The sequence below is a fragment of the Pleurodeles waltl genome, chromosome 9 (assembly GCF_031143425.1).
Source record: "Pleurodeles waltl isolate 20211129_DDA chromosome 9, aPleWal1.hap1.20221129, whole genome shotgun sequence".
Classification (NCBI taxonomy): domain Eukaryota; kingdom Metazoa; phylum Chordata; class Amphibia; order Caudata; family Salamandridae; genus Pleurodeles; species Pleurodeles waltl.
Window position 1 is genome coordinate 925,987,497 of NC_090448.1, and position 24,996 is coordinate 926,012,492.

Below are 24,996 nucleotides of genomic sequence, written 5' to 3' on the forward strand. Positions count from 1 at the left end.
GAAGTGGTCATCACAGGGGGAAGGACCCTGCACCTGATTGGAGAACCAGGACCCCCCTGCTTTTCACCCAGGAGCAAGGATAAAACTGCTAGACCTGCACCCACACCTCAGATCCCCATCAGATTCTAACAAGGAAGAACCAAAGGAGAAGAAGGACTGCCCTGCTGGACCCCTGGTCTGCACCTGGAACCTGAACTCAGAAGGACTGCACCAGCTTCACACTTGGGCTTCACCACAAGAAGGACTTTGCCTGGCTTCAACTGATTCAAGGAGGGACTCCCTGTTTGCTACAGGTGAAAAATTGCCTAACCTAACCAGAGTCCCCTGCACCAACTCCTCAAGAAATCAACCAGCTGGCCACTGGCCAGTGGGCAAAAAGGAGTTTTGCGCCAGGTGCATTCTGGGAGTTGTAGTCCGCACCCCCAAGGATCATCTCAGAACTTCTGGACTCTTGGGGTGAGCTGTGGACCTCAAAAGAACCTTAAAAGGACATCTGGGAGAAGCCCCAGAAGTTTGGAGAACTTTTGAAAAAAAGCTCCATAGAGGGACCGACCGACCGGCCGCTGCACCTCTAGCCGGCTTGCCTCAACCGCGACCCGGCCTGATTTGCTGGTTCGTCCCGGTAAAGAAAATCTCAGAAAAAGAGACTAAGGGGGTCATTCCGACTTTGGCGGGCGGCCGGTCCGCGGTCAACAGACCGCGACGGTCATTCCGACTTTCCCGCTGGGCCGGCGGGCGACCGCCAGAAGGCCGCCCGCCGGCCCAGCGGGAAAGCCCCTTCAACAATGAAGCCGGCTCCGAATGGAGCCGGCGGAGTTGAAGGGGTGCGACGGGTGCAGTGGCACCCGTCGCGATTTTCAGTGTCTGCAAGGCAGACACTGAAAATCTTAATGGGGCCCTGTTAGGGGGCCCCTGCACTGCCCATGCCAGTGACATGGGCAGTGCAGGGGCCCCCAGGGGCCCCACGACACCCGTTCCCACCATCCTGTTCCTGGCGGTAACAACCGCCAGGAACAGGATGGCGGGAAGGGGGTCGGAATCCAAAAGGCGGCGCTGCAAGCAGCGCCGCCATGGAGGGTTCCCTTGGGCAGGGGTAAACCGGCGGTTGCCCTTTTCTGACCGCAGCTTTACCGCCGAGGTCAGAATTGCCCATGTAGCACCGCCAGCCTGTTGGCGGTGCTACCTCCGGCCTCCACCCTGGCGGTCTATGACCGCCAGGGTCGGAATGAGGCCCTAAGTCCGAATGAAAAAAGTTGTTCGGGACCTCCCAGCCACCCTATCCGAGGAGGGCTCCAGGTACATCGGATCACGATCCAGGTTTACCCCGGTCGAAGGATTTTCACCTCTAAAAAATGACTAAGGGGGTGATTCTGACTTCGGCGGGCGGCGGAGGCCGCCCGCCGAAGTTCCCCCGTCAAAATACCGCTCCGCGGTCCAAAGACCGCTGACGGTATTTTGAGGTTTGCCCTGGGCTGGCGGACGGCCGCCAAAAGGCCGCCCGCCAGCCCAGGGCAAACCAACCTTCCCACGAGGACGCCGGCTCCGAATGGAGCCGGCGTAGTGGGAAGGTGCGACGGGTGCAGTGGCACCCGTCGCGTATTTCAGTGTCTGCACAGCAGACACTGAAATACTTTGCGGGGCCCTCTTACGGGGGCCCCGCGGCACCCCCTACCGCCATCCTGTTCCTGGCGGGCGAACCGCCAGGAACAGGATGGCGGTAGGGGGTGTCAGAATCCCCCATGGCGGCGCAGCAAGCTGCGCCGCCATGGGGGATTCCAAGGGCAGCGGTAAACCGGCGGGAGACCGCCGGTTTACCCTTTCTGGCCGCGGCAGAACCGCCGCGGTCAGAATGCCCTTCGGAGCACCGCCGGTCTGTCGGCGGTGCTCCCGTGGCCGGTGACCCTGGTGGTCACCGGCCGCCAGGGTCAGAATGACCCCTTAAGTCCGAAGGTAAAAATCTCCACCGAGGATTCCCGCATCGCGTATCCGGAGAAGGGCTCCAGGAGGTCAGATTGGACTGGGAGGTTCGTCCCGCTGAAGAAAATCTTCGAAAAAGAGACTAGGTGGTCATTACAACCCTGGCGGACGGTGTTAAAGCTGCGGTAAGACCGCCAACAGGCCGGCGGTAAAAATTTTTGAATTACCACCGTGGAGGAAACCGCCAACAAAGACAGCCACTTTAACACTCCGACAGCCACAGCGGTACAAACAAACAGCGCGGCGGTCACCGCCAACAGACAGGCGGAGGACAATGTACTGCGCACACTATTATGACAGGCCAATCCGCCACCTTTTCTAGGGCAGATTCACTGCGTATAAAAACACGGCGGAAACAGGAATTTCGAAGGGAAAACGCTCACCTCTACACACTCCACGAGGAAGGAGGACACCATGGACCCGGAACTCCAAATTCTACCTGCAATAGTCTTCCTGCTCCTGTACAAGGAGCACCAACGCCGGCGGCGAAGACCACGATGAGTACTGCACCTACGACACAGGGGAGGGGGGAGGCAAAAAACAGTGACACACACACACGCAGCACGCAACATCACCACCCCCACCCTCACCCACTACAACACACACACACAGTACATATTTATACATTATAGTTACGCCCTCCAACCCCCCCGGAAGAATGCAAAGACAAAAGGAAATGAGTGTAACCATTGTAATATATCAAAATGCAGTACGCAAAAATATACATATATACACTACTAACAAAATATACACCAAGAATAGTAGTCCAGGTATTGCACCATTCATAGTCCGTGGACCACTGGGCCCAAAATGCATGGGCGAGGCCCACACTTGATACCAGATCAAAACAGAGAGAACACTGCAGGGGCATCAGATAGAAATACAACAGGCACCTCAGGGGGAAGGGAAGGGGGCACCTCAGCCGGATGAGTGCACAATGCCAGATCAATGAGGGGGCTCCATGCCCATTGATGTATCCTGGGGAGTGCAAAGCCACAGCCTCTCAAGTCTATACAGTGGGTGGTTTGTCCACTGCTGCATCCTGGGGAGTGCAAAGCCACAGTCTCTCAAGTCTATACAGTGGGTGGTTTGCCCACTGCAGCATCCTGGGGAGTGCAAAGCCACAGTCTCTCAAGTCTATACAGTGGGTGGTTTGCCCACTGCTGCATCCTGGGGAGTGCAAAGCCACAGTCTCTCAAGTCTATACAGTGGGTGGTTTGCCCACTGCAGCATCCTGGGGAGTGCAAAGCCACAGTCTCTCAAGTCTATACAGTGGTTGGTTTGCCCACTGCAGCTTCCTGGGGAGTGCAAAGCCACAGTCTCTCAAGTCTGTACAGTGGTTGGTTTGCCCACTGCTGCATCCTGGGGAGTGCAAAGCCACAGTCTCTCAAGTCTATACAGTGGGTGGTTTGCCCACTGCTGCATCCTGGGGAGTGCAAAGCCACAGTCTCTCAAGTCTATACAGTGGGTGGTTTGCCCACTGCTGCATCCTGGGGAGTGCAAAGCCACAGTCTCTCAAGTGGATAACAGTCTCCACTGGTTCTGGAGGGGGACTAGTGCCCAGAGTGCTTCATCCTGTGAAGGACAGAGTTAGTGGATGCATGTCTCCACTGGTTCTGGAGGGGGACTGGTGCCCAGAGTGCTTCATCCTGTGAAGGACAGAGGTAGTGGATACATGTCTCCACTGGTTCTGGAGGGGGACTGGTGCCCTGAGTGCATCACTCACCCCTGTGACAGTCCCAGTTGCGTCAGTGCCCCTGCAGCTCATGGGCTAGCGGTGCTTGATTTGGCAGGGCCCTGTTCAGCGGTGCTTGATTTGGCGGTGCCCTGATCAGCGGTGCTTGAGTTGGCGGTGCCCTGTTCAACGGTGCTTGATTTGGCGGTGCCCTGTTCAACGGTGCATGATTTGGCGGTGCCCTGTTCAGCGGTGCTTCCCCTGTTCAGCAGTGCTTGATTTGGCGGTGCCCTGTTCAGCGGTGCTTGAGTTGGCGGTGCCCTGTTCAGCGGTGCTTGAGTTGGAGGTGCCCTGTTCAGCAGTGCTTGAGTTGGCGGTGCCCTGTTCAGCGGTGCTTGCCCTGTTCAGCGGTGCTTGAGTTGGCGGTCCTTCATTGTCCAGCTGGGCTTGGGCTGGAGGTCCTTCATTGGTCAGCTGGGCTGTGGCTGGTGGGGCCCTCCTGGGCAGCTGGGCTGTGGCTGGTGGGGCCCTCCTGGGCAGCGAGGATGGGGCTGGCGGTGCCCTCCTGGGCAGCTGGGCTGTGGCTGGCGGGCCCTCCTGGGCAGCGAGGATGGGGCTGGCGGTGCCCTCCTGGGCAGCTGGGCTGTGGCTGGCGGGGCCCTCCTGGGCAGCGAGAATGGGGCTGGCGGTGGCCTCCTGGGCAGTGAGGATGGGGCTGGCGGTGGCCTCCTGGGCAGCGAGGATGGGGCTGGCGGTGGCCTCCTGGGCAGCGAGGATGGGGCTGGCGGGGCCCTCCTGGGCAGCGGGGATGATGGCGGTCTTTTCTGCCGTGCTGCTCCTCCCAGACTTGCCGGGTTTCTTATGGCCCTTCCCCACCTTGGGAGGTGTCACAGCTGAGTCCACACTCCCACCTGGACCCCTGGGAGCGGCTTGGGTGGCTGGAGTCTTTCCCATCTCCCGCCGGGCACTGGCCAACTTCTGGTGCTTCACAGGGGGGGGACTGGCTGTGCTGTGGCTCCGTGACACACTGGCTGTCCTGGTGGCCGGTGCACTCCAAATACCTGTGACTACAGGCACCGCTGGTCCCGGAGATGTTGTGGCTGAGGTGCTAGTTCGGGACCTATGAGAGGGACGGGGGGGAGGTGTGGGAAAAAGGTCAAGGCTGGAGAGGAAAAGTTTTTGGGACACACTGGGATGGGTAGCTGGAGGGAGTTTGGGAGTGGAGGAAGAGGTGGTGGTAGTAGGAGGTGTACGTTTGGTGACTTTGGGTGCAGGTGCATGCGCTGGAGGCTGTCGTGAGGTGGATGGTTGTTGGGTGGGTGTGTGCCTGTGTTTGTATATCTTCGGAGGGGGCGTCACAGACACACTGGGAGAGGACACAAGGGACATGTGAATGGTAGTGGGGGTGGTGACTGCACGTGAGCGGGGTGTGCTGGTTGGTGTGCTGGTGAGGGACGTAGTGGCTGTAGAGGTAGTGCATGCAGGTGTGTGTGTAGACGAGACTGGGAGGGAGGAGGGAGACGACGAGGAGGGGGACACAGTGGAGGCAGTGGATGTTGGTGTGTCTGCATGTGTGTGATGCTTGCGTGAGTACCTGTGGGATGTGTGGTGCTTATGTTTGCCTGAGCTTCCCTTGTGTGGTGAGGTGTGTGTAGGCTGGTCTGATGGTGTGCTTGGGATAGGCAGAGTTACAGTGGATTGGGTCTGGGTGGAGGAAGTTGGAGGGGAGAGGCTAGACACAGGGACAATGGCTGCCATCAGTGCTGAGGCCAGAGTTTGAAAGGCTCGGAGAAGGGCCACCTGACCAGAATGAATGCCCTCCAGGAATGCATTTGTTTGTTGCAACTGCCTTTCTACACCCTGGATGGCATTCAAAATGGTAGACTGCCCAACAGTGAGTGACCTGAGGAGGTCAATGGCCTCCTCACTGAGGGCAGCAGGGGTGACTGGGGCAGGGCCTGAGGTGCCTGGGGCGAAGGTGATGCCCACCCTCCTGGGTGAGCGGGCACGGGGCGAAGGCTGAGGGGCTGCTGGGAGGGCGATGCTGGTAGGGGGGGGGTGGCGGCTGTACCTGTAGATGCGGGGGGCACAGATGTTGCCGCCACCACAAGAGAGCTCCCATCAGAGGACGAGTCCCTGTCGCTGGTCTCAGCTCCTGTCCCCGCCGTGGAGCTCCCCTCACCCTCCGTCCCACTGGTGAATTCTGAGTTCGTAGTGTGGCCCTCCATGGCCATGTGAGATGCAGCTCCCTCATGCTCTGGTGCCACTGCTCCTCCGCCTGATGATGCTAATGCACACAAAAACAGGGAGACCACAAAAAAAGGGGGGGGGAACAGAAGAAAGACATGTTGAGTGTATGGATTACCGCTACCGTTGGCGGACAAGACAGACACAGAAGGCCCCTGCACTACGCCTCGCTCTTGGGCTCTACAGTGCAATTCATGGGAAATGGCCTACAAGGCTATGGACGACATCTGCACACATAGATGACACAGGGGCATGACTAGGTGTACTTGGCACTCTACAGAGGTGGGCTGGGAGGCCACAGGGCCATGCCTTACGGAGGGGCCTAGCCTACGGAACTTTCCCTGGCCTAGGGAAACCCACAGCCCTCCTCCCCCACCCAGACACCTCCACTGCGCGCAAAGACAGCAGAATGATAGTGTACTCACCCCCTTGTGTCTGCTGTGATGCCCTCAAGCGCCCATCCAACTTCGGGTAGGCCACCGTCAGGATCCTGAACATCAGGGGGGTCATGGTTCGACGGGCACCCCTCCCACGTTGGGAGGCCATCCCCAGCTGAGCCTCCGCCGTCTTCTTGCTCCAGCGTCGAATGTCCTCCCATCTTTTCCAGCAGTGGGTGCTCCATCTGTGGTAGATCCCCAGGGTCCGGACGTCCTTGGTGATGGCACGCCAAAAGTCTTTCTTCTGGTGGGCGCTGGCCTACATGAAATGTACAGGGGAAGAAGAGAAGTCATTACCAACTGCACCGTCAAAGTGAGTGGCCCCCATCCCTACCCTTGCCATGTGGCACATGCACCCACCGTCTTTCATGCACGCAGAACTCTGCCCCCTTCCTTCTTACAACCAGCCCTCTCCACACAGGCATAGCCCATACAACATGCTCCCTGTGTACTTACCTGTTTGTCTGGAGGACCTTAGAGTACCGTGTACTGGGGGAGGACCCCATCGACGAGCTTCTCCAACTCCTCCGATGTGAAGGCAGGGGCCCTTTCCCCAGACGCACGAGCCATTGTCTCTTCCAGACCGAGGTCACAGCAGAACTTGCAGTGTAGGTCCTCTCCTGTCGAAGATCAGGTATCGAGTGATTCAACAGATAGAAAATGGCGGTCACGTCCATGGCGGTCACGTCCGCGGCGGTGCGTACCATCACCGCCGGCGTACACCGTCATTGGCTCCTGGGACCCATAGGGTCCAATGTTAACCAATGCAGCATTGCGCTGCGGTCTCCGACCGCCTACCGCAATGGTGTACAACGCCAGCGCAGTTACCTCACATCCCATTGTCACACTTTAGAGGTCAGGCAGCTGCCATTTCAGGGGCTCACATGCCCTAATTTCGAAATGCGTCACACATACCTAGGCCTAGTATCACCACACATACAGGCCACATTTTGTGTATGATTGGTGTTCTGTGTAAACTGTGGGTACATACCTCTGAGTTGTTTGACTCTGTGGTCGCTGTTGTCCTTCATAGGCACCCTCCGCTGGGACATGTGAGGAGAATGCGGAATCCTCCGGTATACTGACCGCTGGTGGACCTGTCGACAATGGAGGAAAGAAATTTGATAATCACCTACAGGTTTGACCGTGCCACAATCCAGGAACTGTGTACCCAGTTGGAACCAGACCTGATGTCAGCAATCCGCCATCCCACAGGAATCCCCCCTCAAGTGCAGGTGCTATCAGTGCTCCATTTCCTTGCAAGTGGGTCTTTTCAAACAACTGTGGCCATGGCATCAGGGATGTCCCAGCCTATGTTTTCCAACGTGTTGTCCAGAGTGTTGTCTGCCCTTCTGAAACACATGCGGAGCTACATCGTTTTCCCTCAGGTGGAGGACTTGCCTACAGTGAAAGGTGACTTCTATGCCCTTGGACACATCCCCAACATCATAGGTGCCATTGATGGGACACATGTGGCTTTGGTCCCCCCCCACAGGAGTGAACAGGTGTACAGAAACCGGAAGAGTTATCATTCCATGAATGTACAGATGGTATGTTTGGCAGACCAGTACATCTCCCATGCGAATGCCATGTTCCCTGGCTCAGTGCATGACGTCTACATTCTGCGGAATAGCAGCATCCCTTATGTGACGGGTCAACTCCTGAGGCACCGTGTGTGGCTATTAGGTGAGCCCCTGGAAGCAAGGCAGTGGGAATGGTTGTCTGGGGTTATCCCTCCAGGTTAGTGTGTGTCTAACAGTTGTCTCTCGCCATTTGCAGGTGACTCTGGGTACCCCAACCTGTCATGCCTATTGACCCCAGTGAGGAATCCCAGGGCAGAGGAACGCTACAATGAGGCCCATGGGTGAACTAGGAGGGTGATCGAGCGGACCTTCGGCCTCCTGAAGGCCAGGTTCAGGTGCCTGCATATGACAGGTGGATCCCTATTCTACTCACCAAAGAAGGTGTGCCAGATCATCGTGGCCTGCTGTATGCTTCACAACTTGGCTTTGCGACGACAGGTGCCTTTTCTGCAGGAGGATGGTCCAGATGGCGGTGTTGTGGCAGCTGTGGAGCCTGTGGACAGTGATGAGGATGAAGCAGAGGAAGAAGACATGCAGAACAGGGACTCAGTGATCCTGCAATATTTCCAGTGAAACACAGGTGAGAATACATTCCTGCCTACTACATGTACTTTTACACTACTACCTCTATCTAACTGACGTTTTCACCCAGTGTATGGTCACTGAGTTGTCACTTTCCCTTACGGTTTCACAGGTGTGGGTCCCAACATGTTTCATCTGCTTAGATTCCTCATGGACTAGAGCTGTGTGACATAGGTATGTTGACATTAATATTTAATGAACATTATGTCACTGTAATTGCAAATATACTATTTCGAAATCACAGATCTTTTTGTGCTTTAGGTGTGTTTATTTAAATGCAAAATATTGGAGGGGGAGGTTAAATGGTGAGGGGTGATGGCGGAGGATTGTCCATGGCAGAGTCCAGTCTATTAGTCTCACAGGTGCATTGCCCACATGGGCATAGGAAGTGGAGCTGGGGCAGTTTAAATATGGACAGGGTGACAAAGTGGGACAGTGGGATGACAATCAGGGTGGTCTCATTTCTTGGCGGGGGTCTTGGAATCGTGCTCTGTCTTGTTCCTGGATCTCAGGGACCGTTTGTGGGGTGGTTCTCCCTCTGCAGGGGGTGGGGTGCTGGTGTGGTGGTCCTGTGGCAGGGCGTCCTGTCCACTAGCGCCAGCGGAGGTGGTGGGCAGTTCATCGTCCATGCTAGTGTCAGGGGCCCCTTGTAGTGCCACAGTGTCCCTTCTGGTGTTGAGTACTTCCTTCAGCACCCCTACGATGGTGCCCAGGATGGAGCGGATGTTTCTGAGTTCCTCCTTGAAGCCCAAATACTGTTCCTCCTGCAGCCGCTGGGTCTCCTGAAACTTGGCCAGGACTGTTGCCATCGTCTCCTGGGAGTGGTGGTATGCTCCCATGATGGAGGAGAGGGCCTCGTGGAGAGTGGGTTCCCTTGGCCTGTCCGCCCCCTGTCGCACAGCAGCCCTCCCAGTTTCCCTGTGCTCCTGGGCCTCCGTCCCCTGGACTGTGTGCCCACTGTCACTGCCCCCAGGTGCCTGTTGTTGTTGGGGTGGTGGATTATCCTGGGTTCCCTATAGTGGTGGACACACAGCTGATTGACGTGTCCTGGGGACGGAGGTATGGGCCCGCTGGGTGGGTGCTGTGCTGGTGTTTCCAGAGGGGGGAAGGTCTGTGGTGGCCTGTGCCAGTGTGAGGGGAACCGACTTTCCCGAGGCCCACGATGGTCCGGGCTGGTCATCTAGATCCAGTTGGACAGAGGTGCTGTCATCACTGTGGGCCTCTTCTATGGGTGGAGTGGACATGTCTGGACCCTCCTGTCTGGTGATGTTGGGTAGTGGTCCTGCAGGGGTGGAAAGGCATGATTATTGCATCTGTGTGTGTCATGGTGTGCAATGGGTGGGTGACCGTGTACGCCAGTGCTGGCATTCCTGTGTGTGAGCTTGTGTGATGATGGTTTAGGGAGGTGTATGGGTTTATACAGTGGGCATGCTTTAGTGATGGGTGTCCATGCATTGTTGTTGCATGCAGGGCTTGGTGTTGGGATGTGTTGTTTGTTATATTGGTACATTTGTGAGGAGTTGGAGTGGTAGGGGTGAGGGCGAGGGTGGGGGTATGTGATAGCATGCAGGTAGGGTGGGGGATATGATAGTTAAGATTTGACTTACCAGAGTCCATTCCTCCACCAACTCCTGCGAGGCCCTCAGGATGCAGAATCGCCAAGACCTGCTCCTCCCATGTTGTTAGTTGTGGGTGGGGAGGTGGGGGTCCGCCGCCAGTCCGCTGAACTGCCTGGTGGTGTCTTGAGACCACGGAACGCACCTTCCCCCGTAGGTCGTTCCACCTTTTCCTGATGTCCTCCCGATTTCTTGGGTGTTGTCCCACTGCGTTGACCCTGTCGACTATTCTTCGCCATAGCTCCATCTTCCTTGCAATTGAGGTGTGCTGCACCTGTGATCCAAATAGCTGTGGCTCTACCCGGACGATTTCCTCCACCATGACCCGGAGCTCCTCCTCCGAGAACCTGGGCTGTCTTTGCCGTGCCATGGGGTGGTGTATGTGATCTGTGGGGTTGTGTGTGTGGTGATAAGTGTGGTGATATGTAGTGGTGTGTTGTGTGAGGTGCGTGGAAGTTATGTGGGTGATGGTGTTGTGTGCCTGTGGATGCTAGTTTTGTTGATGGTGGTGTCTCTCTCTGGCCTTCGGTCGTGAATTTTGGTCGTAGGGGTTTGTGGGTGATGTGGGTGTGTGTTTTGTATTGTATTGGGTGTGTGGGAGTGGTGTGTGTATGTGTATCAGGTATGTGTATTTCAAATTTTCCAATGTGGCTGTGTTTTGTATAAGTGTGTGTATTTTGAGCGCAGCGGTGTGTACCGCTAATGGAATACCGCGGTTGAAAGACCGCTGCGTGGATTTGTGTGTCGTGATAGTGTGGGTGTATTTCTGTTGGCGTGACTGTGGAGGTTTTGTTTTTGCCATTTTATCACTGACCTTTGGTGTGGCGGACTTGTGTGGGTGTCTGAATTTTGGCGGATTCCGAGCAGTGGGTCATAATGACCGTGGCGGAATTCCGTGACTGCAGTGGTGTGTTGGCGGTCTTTTGCACGGCGGTAAGCGCCTTTTACTGCCAATGTTGTAATGACCCCCTAAGTGTGAAGGTAAAATTTTAACCGAGGCCTCCCGCGGACTGTAACCGAGCAGGGCTCCATCGCGGCCAGCCTTAAACTTTGACTTTGCCCCGGTCGAGGTGCAACCAGATGACCCGATTGGCACTTGTTGTTTCTAGGTGCTAAAAAACAATAATTCTTTAAAAATTCATATCTCCGGTTCCCCTTATCTGATTTTATACGTTTTGGTGTCATTTTAAAGATAAAAATATAGGGGGTGATTCTGACCCCGGCGGTCCTTGACCGCCGGGGCCAGGGTCGGCGGGAGCACCGCCAACAGGCTGGCGGTGCCCCGCAGGGCATTCTGACCGCGGCGGTTTGGCCGCGGTCAGATGCGGAAAACCGGCGGTCTCCCACCGGTTTTCCGCTGCCCTGGGAATCCCCCGTGGCGGCGCAGCTTGCTACGCCGCCACGGGGGATTCTGACAGCCCATACCGCCATCCTGTTCCTGGCGGTTCTCCCGCCAGGAACAGGATGGCGGTATGGGTTGTCGTGGGGCCCCTGGGGGCCCCTGCAGTGCCCATGCCAATGGCATGGGCACTGCAGGGGCCCCTGTAAGAGGGCCCCACTTTGTATTTCAGTGTCTGCATTGCAGACACTGAAATACGCGACGGGTGCCACTGCACCCGTCGCACCTTCCCACTCCGCCGGCTCAATTCTGAGCCGGCGTCCTCGTGGGAAGGGGGTTTTACACTGGGCTGGCGGGCGGCCTTTTGGCGGTCGCCCGCCAGGCCAGTGTAAAACTAAGAATAGCCGCAGCGGTCTAACGACCGCGGTGCGGTATTCTGGAGGGAGGAAGTCTGGCGGGCGGCCTCCGCCGCCCGCCAGACTTAGAATGAGGGCCATAGTCTATTTTTATAAATTGGTTTTGTATTTTTAAACAGTTTCCTGTGATTTATTAAATTACTGTTTTGTGATATTTGAATGCTTTACACTCTGTCTCCTAAGTTAAGCCTTGACGCTCGTTGCCAAGCTACCAAGTGTTGAGCTGGGTTTAATTTACTGAGACCTAACTGGACCTAAGTGGAGGTTAGTGGCTTATTGGTAAGGGCAGGTAGGTACCTACACTTAGCAGTAGGCCACTAACCGCAGGATGTGGGGGTGTTGCTAGTTGCTCCAAATGTCCTTCTCTGCCTTTGAAGACAAGTTTTGCAGCCCTCCCCCTTCCTGCCTCACAATCTGCTGAGGGGAGATTCCCTCCCACAGGCACATTCCTTTTTGTGAAGCCAGGCCACTGCACACCGCTAGAGGCTGACCAATCAGAGCACAACAGCAAAAACAATGCAGGGCTGAAATTGGCAACTTTTCAGGTAAAGTTTAAAACTCTTTACCTGAACAAGTTATATTAAATCCAACAACTGGAATTTGTGGGATTTATTACAACAATTAATTTGATACCAAACTCTTGGTATCCATCATTTAAGGAGACTTTAAAAATTAAAATAAAGTCTCCCCATTCAAGCCTATGAAGGCCATTTACTACAATGAGGGGAAAACGAATGTGGCTGTTTTTACCTCACCAGGGCTTATAAAAGTATTTTTATAAGGTCCCTGCTTATAGTTCCATGGCACCCAACCCTAGGGGCACATAGGGCACACCTTAGGGGTGAATTATATGTAAAAATAAGGTAGTTTAAGACTTTGGAACTACTTTTAATTCCAAAGTCGAATTTGCATATAACTTTAATTTAAAAGCAGCCAGCAAGGCAGGCCTGCCTTTAAAATGACACTGGGCACCTCAGCAGTGCACCTATGGGTGCACTACCTATGCTGTGGCCCCTAAACCTACATGCCCTACCATATACTAGGGCTTATAGGTAGGTTAACTTAGTCAATTATAATTAGCCTAATTTGCATATCCATTTTACACAGAGCACTGGCCCTGGGACTGGAAAGCAGTACCCAAGGCACAGCCAAGAGTCAGTAACCACCAGTACCTGTCCAAAAAGTTTAGGGGTGACCAGGGCAAAAAGGAGGACTTTCCTACACTGCCCCACCCAGATGAAAGGTGATGGGTACTAACCTACTCCCTGGTAGTCCTCATCAGCTAAGTGGAAAAACCTGGAAAGGCCATCTGCATGGCATGGGCAGTCCCAGGTCTGTGTTCCACTGTGAAGTCCATCCCCTGTAGGAAAATGGACCACCTTAACAGTTTTGGGTTCTCCCCCCTCATCTGCATCAACCATCTGAGAGGTCACGGAAGTGAGTGCCAAACAAGTATGGCCTCAACTTCTTCAGGGACCAGACCACAGCAAAGGCCTCCCTCTCAATGGCACTCCATCTTTTCTCTCTGGGGAGTAGTCACCTGCTGATGAAGGCAACTGGTTGATCTTGGCCCTCTTCATTAACTTGTGCTAACACTGCCCCAATCCCTTCCTCTGAAGCATCTGTTTGCACTATAAACTCCTTGCTATAGTCAGGGGCCAGTAACACTAGTGCTGAACACATAGCCTGTTTTAGGGTGTCAAAAGCTTTCTGACACTCTGGGGTCCAAATGACCTTCTTGGGTTGTTTCTTGGAGGTAAGCTCAGTGTGACAACCAGGGCCAGACAGAAAAACAAAATCAGCTACTGCCGAAATGTTCAAAGTAGACCACACTGCAAGCGAACACAACTAGAATTGAATCCTGGGGTGTAGTTGGTTCATGGCAGCCCACGTGGCTCTGAAAGAAACCCCAGGACTGCGGTCTAACTGCACAAATGTCAGAGTGGCAGAATGACGACCCTGCTGGTCACATTCAAACATCTCAAAACAAGTCTCTTTAAAGATATCGTCCCAGCCATCACTGAAAAATATAATACTACTCTCTTCCTAGGACGTACGGGGAGTTGTTATCCATATTTCGTCCCCCTGCAAACAACAAAGCAGGGTCATCCCGCCGTACAACCCGTCACAAATTTGTCAGTTGTTGCAGGCAAGTCGAGGATTTTTTTAAATCAACATCAGCTACTGTTTTAACACCTATTCTGCTAAGTATAATGTGCCACGAGCAAGTGCTTTACAACTACGCAAATTAATAATTGAAACACTGTAATTTACAGTCTTACGAAACATCAACATTTTTGTAACAACATAATATGATTAAAACATTATGGAGCTAAAGCTGGTATGCTGTGTCATGTTGTGCTCAAATAACCAAAGGCCTTGAAGTCCAAAATGCCAGGGCGAGCTAGAAATAGAAGAAGTAAAATTTTACTGAAAAATCAACATATTGTGATTTTTTTTTTGTGCTGGTGGTATTTGGATCATCAAGCAAAGTAGCTGCCGAAGTCAGGCCAACGGTATTGTCAGAGTTGTCCATGTAAAGGCAATGGAGCAAATGCACTACTTTTGTGAAAGGAAGCAGCATCGAAATCAAGTAGGTGTGCTTCGCTCTGTGTGATGCAGGACTTGGATTCTGGTAAAACCACAAAAGAAGCTCTCAACACCTTGAAAAAGGGTATTTCTAAGTGTGGTTTTACCATAGTATCCAGAGTTGTCTTTTGAGGAGCACAGAATTATGGTTAACATATATGTTTTTGCACCAATTTCAGCAGTTAACTAACACATTCCATGCCAGTTTCTGAGGACATATTCATCCAGGGTATTGCTTGCAAAATTGCCCCACATCTAAAAATCCTGATTTGGCAAGGCACTCTCTTTGGTGGCCAAGTTGGATTTTCCGAGGTGCTCGGAATTTCTGATGTTTAACATTTTACAAGCTTCTAAATCAGAGAAGTAACTGCTCATTTTCAGTGGGCCAGAGCCTGTGCATATCATTGCACAATCAGCCATTTACTGAAAATGAAGGATGCAATCTTTGTTCCTACAAATTCATTTTCTGCCCCATAGATGGTCCTAAGTGGCTTGTGGATGGGTTTCATTACAACTCTCTAATATTATTTTGTATTATTTTGTCAAATATTATTTTGTATTATTTTGTATTTTGTTTTCAAGGTGCATGCATAAATATAAAAGATCTGGGTGCATCATCTTTATCTGCATGGATCCTCCATTGGGAGGAGATGTGGACTAGAGACTAGAGCTGCTGCTTTTGAAACCTATGTATTCAGGTTCGAATGTGGCCTTGTCACTTTAGACACTATCTTGTGATTCTGGGCAAATCATCTAGGCCTAGATGTATTATGCATTATTGCGGTCGCAAAAATGCATTTTGGCATGTATAATTTCCAACTTGTTACAGAATCACAAACTGAAATTGCGACTACATACCAATTCGGTATTAGGAAGGGGCATGTCAAGGGCGTCCCTTCCTAATACCAAATCACAGCAGTACGCAGGAATGTTTTGTGATCGAAATGCGGTTGCAAAACATTTGCATTTTCCACCATCTTCAAGTAGTGGTAACCCATTCACAAACGGGAAGGGGTCCACAAGGGACTCCTTCTTCTCTGTGTTTGCATGAGAAAACATTTTTTAGGAGAGGGCAGTGGTCCTTTAAGGAAAACGGGCTGCATTTAAAAAAAAAAAAAAATGCTTTATTTCAAAGCAATCACAGACATGGTGGTCTGCTGAGACCAGCAGGCCACCATCCCTGCCCTGTGACTTTGGCGTTTCCTAATGGGTCACAAATTGCGAGCAACCTCATGAATATTAATGAGGTTAGTTGCTTTACAACAAATTAGAAAGCGCAAAATGAAACTCCATGAGTTTCATACATTTGGATAGCGATTCCCAAATTGCGATTCTCAGGGAATCGCAATTTTATAAAAATTATACATCGGGTCCTTAATCTTCCTCGGCCTAAAAATGTGAAATACACTTGTGTAAACTCTACCTGATGTACACAGTCTCTCCCAACCTCAACAAATAATATACAGCGCTCCTTTGCGTCACAGAGAGGTTTTTGCTATACAAATACCAAAATCGCCGATGTACTTCCTGTAATTAGTAGATATCTGTTATTGGGCAAGTAATGTGCAGATCCAGCGTCCAGTATGCGCATCATTCATATGTATATTTATATGTTGCAATTTGTGCTAATGTGTTTATTACATTGCTGCTTTTTGCATATGCGCACGTGTTAGAATGTCGTATTTGTATTGAAGTTCTTTGTTAAATCAACTTAAGGGTTTGAAAAGAATGATAACCTAAACCAGCAGTTACTGGCATGTTGGACATATTCTCATAATGTATGGTTGACGATTACATTACATGAGTCCCAGAAGGATTCGGATCCTTTAACACATAAGAATATGGAAACTGCATTGCCCTAGCACTACATTTCATTGCGAACTTCTCCTAACATAAGGTGATGGGATTTCGAAAACCAAAAACTAGTACATTCCACAGACAAAGAAGTAGGACTACAGTTTTACATCAAATGAGGGGCACAGAATGGTTTAATTGACAGCAATCACCAACATAGAAAATACAGACAAAGAGGCACTAAAGGTAAGTAAATGTTACCTTTGAACACAATATGATCTACTCTATGGAATTTGCTTTCTGAATAAGGCTTCCACTAATTCTGCACAGAAACACAGACAAATATGCCTCCCTTTGTGTTCAGCTTTTCTAAAAACCGGGTAAATATAAATATCTGGGGAAGATGGCGAAAACTAGTGACTGCCCCAGCATACACGGGGCAATTGGTCAACTTGCCCAGCCGAATTTTCTTCCCATCTATTAAAGGTTTGCACCTTTTCTAGAACGTTTCTGAAAGTGCTCTGATAACTTTTGCATGTTTATTTTGTTTCTCATCGGTTAAATATGTCACTGTTCTCTTGCCTTCAAAAGACCTCACCTGCGGCCATGTTACCTTTCAACTAACTACCCAGATGTTCATGCGAAAAATTGTCAAGTGAAAATGTTATGGAAAACTCCATTTAAGAGTTAGGTTCAGCAGGGGGTAATGGCCAGAGGATGTGCGCAGCTTGTCTGGCAGTGGCAGGTGTGTGCATGTGCGCAGCACCAGCAGGAGAGGAGTGAGTGAGAAGCCACAGGAAAGGAAGTCAGTGGCATGGAGTTGGGAAGTGCAAGGCAGGCAGACACAGCAGAGGGAATGTTTTGCCATGCATGATAATTTAATTAGGAAAATAACACCCAAATTATGCAATTTAAAGTCTACATTTATCGCAGGGTTGTTTGTCGCTAGAAAATTCAGAGTTCGTCTCCAAATGTGTTTGCATCCAAAGGTTGCGATGTAGTCCACATATTGATGTGGTTTGTAAGCACGCATTATGTAATGTGTGTTTATTAGTTAATATTGTCATATCGACATATCGATACGTGTTTACTAACTCACATATATGTAGATTAGTCTGTGTGTTTGTACATATTTATATATAGGTGTGTGTATTTATTAATCTTTGTTGCTTTACTAAACACTCAGGAAACTGTTATCAATTAACGGACGTATACGGTTAATTCAATAAATTAATTTATATGCAAAAACGCAATAGAAGACTTATACATTTTAGAGGTAATTAGAAAGCAAAGGACTTCACATAATATCACAAAAGATGAACTTTATTATAACTACATCAAGGATCAAAGGGGAGAAAATGGCCCCCACAGCCAGTGAATGTTGGAGGGGGTGAATTACAGCACAGGGATGGCTGGGAAAGAGGTAAAAAGCCACAATTCCTTTCAGTATTGCCAGAAAGGTAACCTTTCGGTGTTAGCCGAAGGTCAACACCAAATCATAAACTCATACAGTGAATGGATTTGGCTTCCGAATTGAGATGTTCAATCCTTAGAAGAACTCAACACTTTTCTGAACTTCGACTTTGTAGTGTTGAGGATTAAGATAATGTTTCTACACAAGTTGTTCTACCTTGCTACAGCTTTTTTAACAACTTTGCTAGATAAGTAAGGACGCATGTACATCCAGATTCTGTTAAAGCATAGCTAATGCGTACTAAGACGAAGCAGCAGGAAAAGAATGACGCAAACGTCACATCACCGCAAAAAATCCTACCATGCTTAGCAGGCAGGTGTGGTGACACTATAAGGGAAGCGCAGAGACTGGCGCTTGGTGAGATGTGAAATAAACCCAAGACTTATTTTGTACAACTTCCTTCCTATAACATGCTGGAGAGCAGTCAATATGGAAGATAAAAATGTGAGACTTGATTTCAATTGAAGAGGCAGGAATCAGTAATCTCCCCAAAAGCAGCAAATAATAATTTGGCCCTCACAAACTCACTTTCCTAACTAAGGGCCAGATGTAGAAAGCTGTTTGCATGGTGCAAACTGCGAAAATCGCAGTTTGCGCCATGCAAAAAGCCTTTTGCGATGCACATTCACAATTTGCGAGTCGGTACCGACTCGCAAATTGTGAATGCGACTTGCAAATAGGAAGGGGTGTTCCCTTCCTATTTGCAACTCTCATCGCAATTCGCAGTTACCACCAGTGTCACACTGGTGGTAAACCATTCACAAAAGGGAAGGGGTCCCCATGGGACCCCTTCCCCTTTGTGAACGTTGCCAAAAAGGGTTTTTCAGAGCAGGCAGTGGTCCAATGGACCACTGCCTACTCTGAAAAACCGAAACCAAAAGGCTTCGTTATAATTTTTATTTTGCAACTCATTTTCCTTTAAGGAAAACGGGCTGCAAAATAAAAAATTAAAAAATGTTTTATTTAAAAAGCAGTCACAGACATGGAGGTCTGCTGACTTCAGCAGGCCACCATCCCTGTGAGTGCAGGGACTCGCTATGGGGTCGCAAAATGCGACCCACCTCATTAATAATAATGAGGTGGGTCTGTGTGACCCCCATAGCGAGTCGCAGATGGTGTCTGAGACACCGTTCTGCATCAGGATTTGCGATTCTGAAATTGCGAGTCGCACCGACTCGCAATTTCAGAATCGCAAATTCTGACATTGCTACATCTGGCCCTAAATGAGCAAAGTGAACCATTGTGTCAGCAAAGGCATGAGCGTTTTATTTAGACAATGAAAAATAGTTTGGTTTAATTGTAAATATAAGTTAGCCCTTTCACTGCTAGGCCTGACCTCCTCCAGTGCTAAGCATTCTTTGGCTTTTTGGGGAAGCTCAGATTTAGGCCTCCATAACCTTTTTTCCACATAAGCTATTCATGCCAAATGTGTGTCCTGTTTTTCCAACATATTGGGGATTCTAAAGGTGCCCAAGGTGTATGGATTACCCTCAAGGGGTATGAGAAAAGTAGCAAAATATAGTTACATTTTGAGATTTTTTTTAAGGAAAATAGGGAAAAAGTGCCCCAGATAAAAGTCACCATCTTCCCAACTTTCAGGAACATTCACAGATGATTCAAAAAGCCTACGTTTGTACCACAGGTTTGGCATTTTTATAAGAGGTAGCCTATTTTCCCTATTTGTTGTGCTCTCAACCTACTTCCAGTTTGTGGTGGAAACCAGTGCGGAACCCATGGTTGATCCAGAAAAGCTATAGATTTTTGAAAAGTAGACATAGGGCCTGATTAGGTCTTCGGCGGAGAGGGTTAATCCGTCCCAAAGGCGACGGATATCCCGCCCGCCAAATTCCGAGTCCATTATATCCTATGGAGCTCGTAATAGAGTGGGCGGGATATCTGTCTCATTTGGGACGGATTAACCCTCTACGCCGAAGTCGTAATCAGGCCCTTAATTCTGAATTTAGCAAGAGGTCATATGTACAGATCCATCAAGGTTTCCCATTGGAAAATAACTGTTGAAATAGAGAAATATTCAAAATGAGTGGGAAAAAACAGGCATTTGTGACAGCATTTTCATCTGTAACTTTTTGTCACGATAGCCAATTGACAAAAGAAATATAACACTACGTCAGCCAGACCCTTTTGGTTGCAAGGATATACAGGTTTTGTGGGTTCTCCAAGAAGCGGAGGTACCCAGAGCAAACAACTGAGCTGCAAATACAATGGTTTTCATTGAGTATTGATTATAGATCAATTCTTGTACCAAAAAAGGCAGAGGAAAAAAAGGTAGTGAGGCAACTAATGCATTTCTGAAATGGGTACAAGATTTGAAGTTAAGGAGTAGTGGTTATTTCTACACCTCTGAATTTGTGGGTAGCAATACTAGCAAATTATTTGCAGGGTATTTTTCGAAATGGCATCTTTCTTACACGCGGGCTTATATTTGAAAGGCACCAATGCAATGAAATAAATTGATAATAACAATTTTTTTTACCATTCTATGTCCCTACAAGTCACCCAATAAAAATTGTACCTCACTCGAGTGGGTAGATCTAGTAACCACGACAGGAAATGACCCAAAACACAACATGGACGAAGCACATTTTTCTACTGAAAACGGACCCTCTTTTTCTGATGAGGGTAGCTCTAGATTTTGGAACCTAGCTCACCTGACATCTAGGACAACCTAGTCTACCTGTACATTTTTGAAAAACAGACACCTGGGGGTGTCCAAGGTGGGCTGACTTATGTGGCTTGCAGCACACTGTTTACCCAGAATCCCCTTGAAAACCTCAAACTTTGACTAAAAACTAATTTTCCTCCTATTGTCTGATGATAAGTTCTGGAATCTGCAGGAAACCACACACTTTCTTCTACCCAGAATCCCCCCAAGTTTTCAGATAAAAGTGGTCCCTTACTTGTGTGGGTAGACCTAGTGCCTGTGACAGGAGACTGCCCAAAATGCAACATGGATGCAGCACATTTTCCCACCAAAACTTGACCCTCTAGCTCTAGATTCCAGACCCTAGCTCAGCTATCACCTAAACAAACCTAGCCAACATGTACATTTTTGAAAACTAGGCACCTGGTGGTTTTCCAGGGTGGGCTGAGATCTTTGGATCTCCTCATATTTTTTACCCAGAGTCCCTTGCAAACCTCAAACTTTGACTAAAGAAACACATCATCCTCACATTTCTGTGATGGAAAGTTCTGAAATCTGTTGGGTGCCACAAACTTCTTTCCACCTGGCATTCCCCTCAGTCTCCCAATAAAAGTCATACCTCACTTGTGTGGGTAGACCTAGTGCATGAGACAGGAAATGGCCCAAAACACAACGTGGAAGCAGCCCATTTTTGCACCGAAAACTGGTCCTCATTTTTTGGACCATGGCTCAGCTGCCACCCAGGGAAACCTAGCCAACCTGTATATTTTTAAAACACTAGATATCTAGGTGTATCCAGGATGGACTGACTTGCGTGGCTCTCACCACCTTTTTCTTTACCCAGAATCCCTTGCAAACCTCAAAGTTTGACAAAAACAAATCCTCACATTTCTGTGATGGAAAGATCTGGAATCTGCAGTAATCCACACACCTCTTTCCACCTAGCATTTTCCCCAAGTCTTGAGGTAAAAAATGGAATCTCACTTGTGTGGGTAGAGCTAGTTAGTGCCCATGAGAGAAAACACTCAAAATGCAACATGGAAGCAGTAAATTTTTTCACCGAAGACTTACCCTCTTTTTCCGATGTGGGTAGCTCTAGAACTTGGACCTTAGCTTAGATGGCACCTAGGGAAACTTTGCCAACCTGTCAATGTTTGAAAACTCGACACCTAGAGAAATCAAGGATGGCATGAATTGTGTGGATCCCATTAGGTGAATTTACCTACAAAGCCATGCAAACCTCAAAATCTACCTCAAATCACACATTTTCCTTATAATTCTGTGATGGAAATTTCTGGAATCCACAGGTATCCACAAAGCTCCTACCACCCAGCATTGCCCCACCTGTGCCAATAAAAACACTGCCCCACTTGTGTCCAGACTGAGAACAATGGGATCCCTTGTTTGGAGACTCCTATTGACCACAACTGGATCAGTTCCTGTCTCTGACAAGAAGGCCAGCCCCACAATGCCAGTTGGTAGGGATTTTGTGCATTCCTGTGCATTCTGGAAGCTTCCATCACAGAAATAAGGGGAAAGTGCATGACTTCAGGCAAAGTTGGAGATTTGCAGGCCATTGTGGGTATGAAAATGGTGTGGGGTTTATGTGAAGCACATCACCCTGGACTCCACCAGATTTCTAGTTTTCAGAAGTGTCTGGGTGTTTTTTCTAGGTTGCAGCCTACCCAGGGCCAAAGAGTGCATCTGTTCACTATTGCAAGTAGGATGATATTAGGAGTTAGCGAAGCTCTCCTGGGCCATATAAAAAATCAACACCAAAAAGAGTCTGATGTCCTCTTGCTTGCCATTGGGATGAGATGCTTTAGTCAGCAGTGAGAGCAGAAAAAGTGTTGCCCCCTTCAGTTTGGGTGGGGGCATAACCATGCCATGGTGGTTGGCAGCACCAACCCCACTATTTATTTTAATTCCTCAGCATCTAATGACCCCCCCTGCTCCTGGGGGGAGTGATCGGGGTTAAGTACCTCCATCTGCCCCCCAGGGGGGCTGAAAGACTATGTCCCCATTTATTTAGGGTTTGGGCACGGCCATGCCCAAAGTGGGCAGCCCCAAAAAATGTATTCCCTGGTGTTTAGTGGCCTTTCTGCCCCATGGGTGGCAGATCAGGGTAATTACCTCCATGTACTTACCCAGGGGGGCAGAAGGACTTTGTCATCATTTATATCGGGTGAGGACATGGCCATGCCCATAGTGGGCAGCCTCCACCTTTTTTTTTTTTTTTAATATTCCCTAGTGTATTGTGGGCTTTCTGCCTCCATATGGGACAGATCAAAGGGAATTACCCCATCTGCCTGCCCGGGGGGGGGGCAAAAAGACTCTGCCCATTTTTTGTGGAGTGGTGGCATTGCTATGCCCATTCTAGGCAGCCCTCACCCCTAGATTTTTCCCCAAAAAATATTCCCTTGTGCCTTGTGGGCTTTCTGCCTTCCCCTGGGGTGAAGATTAGGGGCCATTGCCTCACTTGCCTTCCAATGGGTGCAGAAAGACTTCAGTCCCCATTTATGTGGGAAGGGGGCATGGCCATTTCCATGGTAGGCAGCCTCACCACTTGTTTATAAAAAAAAATCCCTAGCATCTACTGGGCTTTCTGCCCCTGGGGTCAGAAAAGTGTAAAAAAAACCATCTGCTCTCTCAGAGGGGAGAAAGACTGTGCCCTTTTTTGGGGAATCTGAGGCATTGCCATGTCCATTTTTGGCAGCCCCATCCTTAGTCTTTTCTGTGAAATTCATTCCTGGTGCCTAGTGGGCTTTCTGTCCATCCGGGAGGGGAGATGGCCGTCTACTGCCTCATCTGCCTCCAGGGGGGCAGAAAGACTTTAGTCCTCATTTATTTGGTGCGGGGGCATAGCCATGCCCTTTGCGGGTAGCCCCCACCCCTCAACTATAAAAAAAAAGATTCCTGGTGTCTAGTGATCTTCCTGGCTCCAGCTAGGCAGATCAGGGGTAACAACCTCCATCTGCACCCTGTGGAAAGACTGTGCTTAATTGTTTTTTGGATGGAATTGGCTTTCCCATTTTTGGCAGTCCCCATCCCTATGCTATCACAAAAGGAGTCATTGGTGCCTAGTGTTCTTTTTGCCCCCCCAAAGGGGCAGATCGGGGACTATTGCCACCATCTGCCCCCTGAGGAGGTAGAAAGACTGAATTTAAAAATAAAATGTCCAGGGGGAGCAAAAGCCCTTGCTCAAGGGGCTACTCCCCACTCTCTGGTGCCTAGTGGTGGATTCCTGCTTGGGGATCACCCCCGTGACAATCCCCAAACAGGGATCTACTATTGAAGGGTGCCATTGGAAAGGGGAGATTTTTCCCTTTCGAATTTTAACTCTCCTGTCTGTATTGGTGCTTGGAGAGCTAAGATAGCCCTGTGAGCAATGATGCAGAGAAAGTGAAATGAAACAATCAGCTCATTTCACTTTTGCTTTCACTAGAATGACACCAGTGCGCAATGTGCACTAATCTTCATTTCACTAAAAACAGCCTTGGCTGCAGGGGAAGCTCTTTTCCAGCTCCAGAGGTGGTTTTTAGCAATAAGAAATCCCTCTGGTACACCAGAGGGATTTATTCTCTCATGTGTGAGGACAGCATGGAACCGGCCTGTGCTTACAAGCACCACGTCATTGGATGTCTCCATGCCATCCAATGCATTAAAGGGGTTAATACACTCTGCTATCCCAACATTATTAGATTCAAACAACAGCACGAACAAAACATGGCCAGAAAATACACAACAGCTTGGTAAGAGATCCTTCTACATTTCTCATAGAAAGCCCTTTATAAGAAAATAAAAAAATAACAATACATAGAGAAATTAAAAGCAATTTAGAACAATAAAAACAACACAACTGGATATCTCATGAAAGAATACAGGAACCTTGCATGGGAAGGGCACTACTTGGGACTCAGTTGGGGTACAATGGGATCTTATGGAATAAAGGAGTGACGCCAGCGTGTCAGTAATGCAGGGCTCCAAGTAATTCCCACTCAAAGGTAAAAGGATATATCATTGTGATGGTTCAGTGTGGTCTTTGGAGTGGGACATATTCTTTCATTCATTTTCACCATTAAGTAGGGCTGACTGACATCTAAGGGAGGGTTATTTGTGTTTATGAGTCAGGACAGAATGGATAATTCAGGATGGTAGGTAGGAATATTTGGGAGCATATGGAGAATTACGGAAGGATTCCAGGAATATCCTAAGGGTAAAAAGACAAATTAGATAACTCCATAGTAACTGTAGACATGCTTCTAAGATTATCCCATGAAAGACCAGATAGATGGTGAAGCAGGGAAAACAAGAACATCCAAATGATGGGTGCCGATGAGCACAATGTGAAACTACTAGCCCATGATTTTTTAAGTTTATGAAATTTAAGGGGACAAATGATGGAGATGAGGGAAGAGTTAATAAAACTTATACACATGTGCCTTGGGGGTAATACAGATTGATATCACAGAGAGGTTCAAGGATCAATGATTGAGAGCTGGCAGTCAATTCTTGGAAGTGTTGAATTTATTTGTTAAGGAATGGGTAAATCAGGGCAGAATTTAATGTAAAAGTATTTTGGGATGCTTGCTGGGGTTTCTCAAG